At 40.6% G+C, this 7,299-nt stretch overlaps 1 long non-coding RNA gene across 3 annotated transcripts; it reads right to left on the bottom strand.

Annotated features, from left to right (window-relative positions):
* Nucleotides 1–3,861: 3,861 nt before the first annotated feature.
* Nucleotides 3,862–6,847, bottom strand: LOC138928640 (uncharacterized). 3 transcript variants are annotated; one of them, XR_011445038.1, is made up of 5 exons: nucleotides 5,991–6,847; nucleotides 5,302–5,875; nucleotides 5,000–5,243; nucleotides 4,824–4,940; nucleotides 3,862–4,764 (listed from the first exon to the last, which is right to left on the bottom strand). It is a non-coding gene; the product is annotated as an uncharacterized lncRNA (long non-coding RNA). The 3 variants fall into 3 exon arrangements; XR_011445039.1 differs by having other exon boundaries at nucleotides 5,000–5,875; nucleotides 5,991–6,136; nucleotides 6,521–6,847; XR_011445037.1 differs by having other exon boundaries at nucleotides 5,000–5,875.
* Between the last annotated feature and the right edge of the window lie 452 nt (nucleotides 6,848–7,299).

The following is a 7,299-nucleotide window of genomic DNA, read 5'->3' as shown; positions in this document are numbered from 1 at the left end:
AATAATTTTTCGATTATCGTCGCATCTACGTCAAGTAAATTTTTTCCAGTTTATTTACTTGTAATTCTGAGATTGGTTAATTCCACCATCCACCATCTACCATCCGAGTTCTACGGCATATTCCTGCCATCCATATTCGCTTCGTTTTTACCGTCTCACATTTCTATTTCGGCGATTTTAGTTGACGGTATTGACCACAACTAAGTCTAACATTTGAATTCTACGGCATATTCCTGCCATCCATATTCGCTTCGTTTTTACCGTCTCACATTTCAATTTCGGCGATTTTAGTTGACGGTATTGACCACAACTAAGTCTAACATTTGAATTCTACGGCATATTCTTGCCAATCCAATCCAAAAAAAATGTCGGACGGACAAGAACCAATTCCGCAAGACGCGAGTCAGAAGAAGGAGGCAGCGCAGTTAGCGCCTCCAATAGATGGAAGTTCGAGGCGGGAACCGAGTCCGAGAAACACGGGCGCGGGACCGGCAAGTAATTTGAGACCCAAAGCCAAGACCACTTTAGACGTTATTTTGCTTGAGTTCATAGAAACTAGTGACCGTCTTAGCAAATTTGAAAGCCAGATATTTACGGCATCCTCTTCCGAGCCTAACTTGTTTACATTAAAGATCCGTCTGGATCAGACACAAGCCTTATGGGAAAAGGTTGAACGGGAGTATGAAACCGCTTCCAAAACAGCTCTTCGCGAAGGTAGCGGAAATCTTCCGTTACTGCAAAACAAATATGAGCACTGCTATGCGGTGTTCGAAAGATGTGCTTCGAAGCTAAATGAAGACATCGCCCGTATGTCCGTCCCCACTTCACCGCCAAGAACAGCTCCGCCGACAGAGACATTCTCCAGGGGTTGCAGTCTTCCGCCATGCGATACCGAGATCTTTGACGGAGATTATCTGCGCTGGCCCACCTTTCGTGACCTGTTTACGGCCATTTATGTAAACAATTCCAGGTTGACTCCAGTGGAAAAGCTTTTCCACTTAAACGCAAAAACTAGCGGCGAAGCTCACGCCATTGTTTCTAAATCTCCACTGACCAATGATGGCTTCCAATCCGCGTGGTCAGCGCTTCACGATCGTTTCGAAAATAAACGCGCGTTAGTAAACAATCAACTTAAGAAATTATTTAACATGGCGTCCATTGAACGCGAATCGTCGGCAGCCTTGAAGGAGCTGCAAAATACAATCCAAAATTGTCTAACATCGCTGAGAATTTCCGGCCTTTCTACTGAGAATTGGGATTGCCTCCTTGTTTATTTGTGCTCCACAAAACTTCCAAAGCTGACGCTTTCATTATGGGAGCAATCCATCGAACAAAAAACCGAAATTCCTACGTGGCCGGAACTTGATTCATTCCTAACAGAGCGCTATAGAACTCTGGAAGCCATAGATTCTCTCCAGCCTACTGTGACACGTTTTCGTTCGTCTAAACCGATAAGTTCCAACCCATCGCCACGAGTACTACAATCCTTTAGTACGAGGATTCTACATACGTCCAAAAGATGCGATTTGTGTTCTGCAGAGAACCATCCAGTGCGTTTGTGTCCACGCTTCCTTCAGATGACGATAGTCGATCGATCATCTTATATCCAGAAAAAGCAGTTGTGCTTAAATTGCTTTGCAAGCGGTCATCCACTCCGTAATTGCACAAGCGCCCACAATTGTCTTACTTGTCACGGTCGGCATCACACTTTGTTGCATCCAAGCGACTCATCTTCTAGTGTTCCGATTCCTCGTGATGACACCCGACAAATATCTCCACCTATCCAACGGATTTCGTCGTTCTCTACACGAGTGACCAATGCGGCCGACTCCTTCAACTACTGGGTTCCATACAACGACAACAAAAGCAGACGTTCCCGAGGTATTTCATCCTACCAATGCCGAGTCTGTCAAGGGAACCATCCTCTTCGGAAGTGCCACCGTTTTCTTCGGCTTGATGCGAAGAAACGGCTCCAGGCAGTCATCGACAGGAAATACTGCGTCAACTGCTTGGCCCACCACCATTCTGGAGGATCTTGCCGTAGTAACGACCGATGCCAGTCGTGTGGACAGGATCATCACACACTTCTACATGCCGACGACCGCTCAGCGACTCCAACACTTTCTCGAGCGAAGGACTTCTGATATTTTGCTGCGTATCCTCGCAAGGGGGGGAGAATGTTCAGGTCAGGAGCTTATGTTCCCGCCCCCCGCGACTCCGAAGCGCTCCCGCTTCTTCAAAGCTCCTCAGCTCGCTCTCTCGCTCCCGCTCTTCTAGCGGATGCTTCGGCTCTGGCCGATCGTCGCATCGCTGAGCGGCCGCTCCCGCTCTCCTAGTTTGATCACTCACTCCAATTTGTACATTATTTAATTCCTAATTAGAACTCCAATAAAGCGGATCGTTAATATTGAAAATAACCACGCCCCCCCGGCCTACTACTTTCTTGCGGTATTCTTTTTGGTGGTGATTTTCCCTTTCGCGATTTCGGTGATTTCTACGGTGGTTTTACGTTGACTGCGGCGCGGGAGTTGTTACAAAATAACTGTGTGCCTATCTGGAGATATTGGGAAATTGAATTTCCCCCCCTCGAGCCGAACAGTGTCCTTTTTTACCGCAATGATGGCATGTATATTTTGATTTAAAATTATTTTTGTTTGGTTTGAATTTTGATTTATTTTTGAAATTATTAAATTTTGTTTGTTCCTTTTTATTATAATTTCCCACAGCTTGCAATGATTTAAGACTTGTGTCTTTACTTATACCTTTAAGTTTTATTTCCTGATCTAGCAAACGTGTCTTTACAAATGCCAAAGTTATTTTTGCTTCTGATAGAGTCTCTATAGCTGTTATCACCCCATCGTAGGCGGCTGGCATTGTCAATAGAAGATGTGACACTTTGTCCATCTCATCCATCTCTGCCCCTGATGCTACTAACTCACTAATTAACTCGTCAAAAGTAACAAAATGATTTGCAAGTGTGACCTCTCCTTTTAATTTTAATGACAGTAATTGCTTTCTGATAGAAAGCTGAGATGCCAGACTCTTTCGCTCATAAATGGCGTCCAGATTGGTAAAAATCGTTTTTGCTGAGCTTTCATCATTTGCGAACCCAAGAAATGAATCACTTAGGAACTCAATGATTATACTTTTAGCAGTATTTTCTGCTTTCATCCACTCATCAGTCATTTTTTCAGGAGGATCTTTATCAATTACTTTTAAAGAATCGTTTTCGGATAAAAGAGCCCTTACTCTGAATTTCCAAACGGAATACCTATCGCCGTCAAACGGCTTTATATTTCTCTTTGACTTTTCCATTTTCCAGAATTGACAAAATTAAAAGGAATTAGAAACCTCTGAACTTAGTTCGAAAAAAATTTTTCTTGTGAAAAGTTACCCTCAAATTTATCTTTAAAAAAATGTCTTTCCAAAATTCTTAAGAAAAATTTCGCATCAGATTGGTCCCGTATTTCTGGTTAAACGCTGCTGTCTGTTTCTCAGAATCCTTTACATAAAGCCTATTTCACAATATGTCTTAATAGTTGAAGTCACTAGTACATACATATGTACATACATTTCATAATTTGAATTTTAATTATTAATACTTCATCAAAATCAAATTGAAATTATTTCACTATTAACTTTGTTTGATTTTTCTTATATTTCGCTTTTCAATATTTTATTTAATACTTTGTTTTAAGCACTTTACTTAGTCACACAATAAGGTTTAAATTTTCACTCTTTTTTTTTTAGGTTTATGAATTTGTTTAAACAATTTGTTTTAACCAATTTAAATTGCAGAGGGAGCTGGTCCCCATAACCTGTTGGCAAAAACCACCCTCCTTATTAACAACACATATGCACTTATAGTTTATAATTATATTTAATGAGTCTTTTCTTTCATTTGGCACAGCACATCTACTATTCACAAAGGTTGTTTTACGCGAACTAAACTAAATACATTTCAATGTGTCCCTTTTATAGTTGATCTTCGCAACACTTAATTCTAGGTATTTGAGGATCTCCGCAACATTTAATTCTAAGTATTTGATCTTGCTTTTGTCTTGCAGCCAAACAATGTTGCAGACTTATGTTGGTTGCATTTAATAGGGACGAAATTGGAAGACGTTGAAGGCGCATTGGTCAAATCGGGCCTAGGAAGAGTAATTCCAACTGTCCTTTTTTTCTCTTTCTTTGCTTCGAATTCATTGACAATCACATGCTTTGGTCAGTTTTGGACAGAGCATAGTTTGTCAAAGAATTCCTCAGGAACATATATTTTGAAAGATGAAACTGTCTCGTTGGTGGTATTGCCATAAGGGGTTTTTTCAAGGCAGGCTGATTATCCGCCTTACCAATTTCGGACGGTAGTCCGGGCCTGACACCCTGGTAGGGATCTGGGGCTCTGAGAGGACAACTGTTGGGACCCTCCAGTAGACAAAACGGATATGGGCAACACCGCGGGCACGGTCTCACCCGCGACACCTTCGGATAACGAATCTTTTCTAGCACTCTATCTCAGGATTCTTGACATTTGTCCTGAGGTCGATGGTTACTGTTGCTGTTAGGAGCCTGCCACGCTGGTTGGGATCCTCTTAGATGCTGCACACCAGTTGATCTTCGTGTGCTAACGCGTTGTCTCAATCGGGCATTTTCCCTTACTACATTTCGTCTCTCCTCGCTTAAGTTCTGTGAACACACTTGTTGCTGGCATGCATGCCTTGTGCGGAGACCGATGTTCAAACGTCGTGCTCTAGGCATTTGGAACTATATGCAAAGTGGTTCATTTAACCTCAAATCCACAAAATTTTCACAGTTCAACTTACCAGCTTAAAGACAAATGCTGGTTTCCAATTGTAATGTTAGGAAACGAATAACTTTTTTTTTTTGTAAAACCATGGAAATCGGTTGGTGCGTTCTGGAGTTATGTATATGATATGGGCCTATAGGCAGAGTGGTTAATTTAACCTCAAATCCGCATAATTTACACAGTTCAACTCACCACCTTTTTGTTGCAATTATTCTTGAAAAATTCCGAAGAAGAGGACACTAAGCTTGCCTCAAATGCTACAAATTCCCAAGGCTCAGATGCACCATTTGTTTTACTAAACCATTCGAAAGTGCCCAATAAGTTAATTAAAATCGGGGACAAAGACAGGCTGGCAATAGCTGAGAATATTTCCACCGCTGGTCCCGATTGGATAGTAATTCTGTCCTATCCGGGAAATTCTGGTCTTGATCAAGGACTATAGGCAGAGCGGTTAATTTAACCTCTAATCCACATAATTTATACATTACACTCACCACCTTTTCTGTTGCAATTATTCTTGAAAAAGACGCTGAAATACATATATGAGGAAGAAGAAGAGGACACTAAGCTTCCCAGAAAAGCACCAAATTCTCCAAGGCTCAGATGCACAATTTGTATTAGTAAGCCATTCGAAAGTGCCCAATATTAAATTGATTAAAATCGGGGACGAAGACAGTCCGGCAATAGCTGAGAATGAATAACTTATTTTTTTACTGATTCTTCACAATTTCACAAATTTAGTTTTGTTTTGTTTTGCTTCATAAAATAAACTGAGTAGAGAATTACGGCATGCTATGTATCAGTGATGGCCTTTATGCAAAAATGACTTTCCCGATTTTCTGTTGCAATTTTTCCTGAATTTTCTTTTCTGCTTATATAACGAATTCCAAGACCTTTCCAACGAATGCAAAACCGTGGAAATCGGTTCATGCGTCGTGTTCCCTGAATGTTGCACCGCACATTCAGCTGATCCACCATCGACGAAATGAAATATATTTGCAGAAATTAATGCGGTTCCTCTGTTGTTGGCACCAATGAACCATGCAAATGATATATTTGTCCTTGTATCTGTAATTGCAAACAATCATTTGTTGAAGAATCGTGTGATGGTGTAGTCCGTAGAGTATATGTTGTTATTATGTTGTAATTCTTTGTGTTTTGTCTAAGTGATTGTAACTTTTACCTTGCAAGTCGGCATGAAGCCGCCTTCTCGAATGATATTAGCTCCAAAGGAAGTCATGCGAAAGCAGTTATTGTATTCAAGGATGTGTTGAAGAAAATGGCTGGAATCTGGATCACTTCCATCGAACAATGCTTTTATTGGCTGTGCTGTAAGTAATGGATCCAGTTTTAGTTTTCCACTTGCGCAGCACAATCCCGCAGTTTTTCTTTTAAACTTTAACGCATTGCAATATCGGCATATAGTCGTCATAGGTCCAATATCTAATTTTCTATCATCTCTGTAGTTCGCAGAGGAATCATATTGAAATGCCAAGCGATTGTATGATGCCAATGATCTTCGTGTGCTCACGCTTCGTCTTAATCGGTCATATTCTCTTCTTGCATTTCGTCTTTCCTCGCTTAAGTTCTGTGAATACCCTTGTTGCTGGATTGCATGCCTTCTGCGGAGACCGATGTTCACACGTCGTGCTCTAGGCATTTTGGACTATAGGCAGAGCGGTTAATCCACATAATTTACACAGTTCAACTTACCACCCTAAATACAAATACTGGTTTCCAATTGCACTGATATGAAACGAATAACTTATTTTACTCAAAATTGAACACAATTTCGATTTGGCATAAAATAAACTGAGTAGAAAATTATGGCATGCTATGTGTCAGTGTTGGCGCTTTATGCAAAAATGATTTTCCCGCTTTCTGTTGCAACTTTTCCTGAATTTTCTTTACTGCAAAAAATCACAAATTCCGAGACCTTTCCAACGAATGCAAAACCGTGGAAATCGGTTCGTGCATTCTGGAGTTATTTGATCCGCGCAGAAAACTCGACTTATTTTTATATAATAGATGAAATTGATATACTTTATTGTATACAATTTGTAATCTAATACAGTCTTCCCACTCAGTGCATCTGTGTGAAACAGTTGGAATTTTGCGCAGATGTGAAACTTGTGTTCCCACAATATTTGAATTTCCCTATTACCATTGCTCCTTGCCATCTTTGTATACATATTTGTTGTGAATGGTTACATTTTCACTGTTAAGAAGACAAAAATCAGATTTGCACCGAAAAACAATCGCCAACAGAATGGCATTTAGATCCACAATGGATTGCTTTCCTCACAGAACTTGCATCTGCATCCCCCGTCCGTTAAATAGATGGTCGGTCCATAAAGATTTGCCGTTCCGCAAGTTCTCATTTTGTACCGCATCGATTGACGAGGAGTTAAAGTTCCTCTAATGATTTTTCTCCAACAAAGAGCAAATGTTTCGAAAATTTTATAAAAAAAATAGTGGGGGTAGGCGGTTTT

The sequence above is a fragment of the Drosophila kikkawai genome, chromosome 3L (genome assembly GCF_030179895.1).
Source record: "Drosophila kikkawai strain 14028-0561.14 chromosome 3L, DkikHiC1v2, whole genome shotgun sequence".
In the NCBI taxonomy this organism is placed as follows: Eukaryota; Metazoa; Arthropoda; class Insecta; order Diptera; family Drosophilidae; genus Drosophila; species Drosophila kikkawai.
Note: the sequence above shows the minus strand (reverse complement) of the source record. Positions and strands in the feature narration are given on the sequence as shown.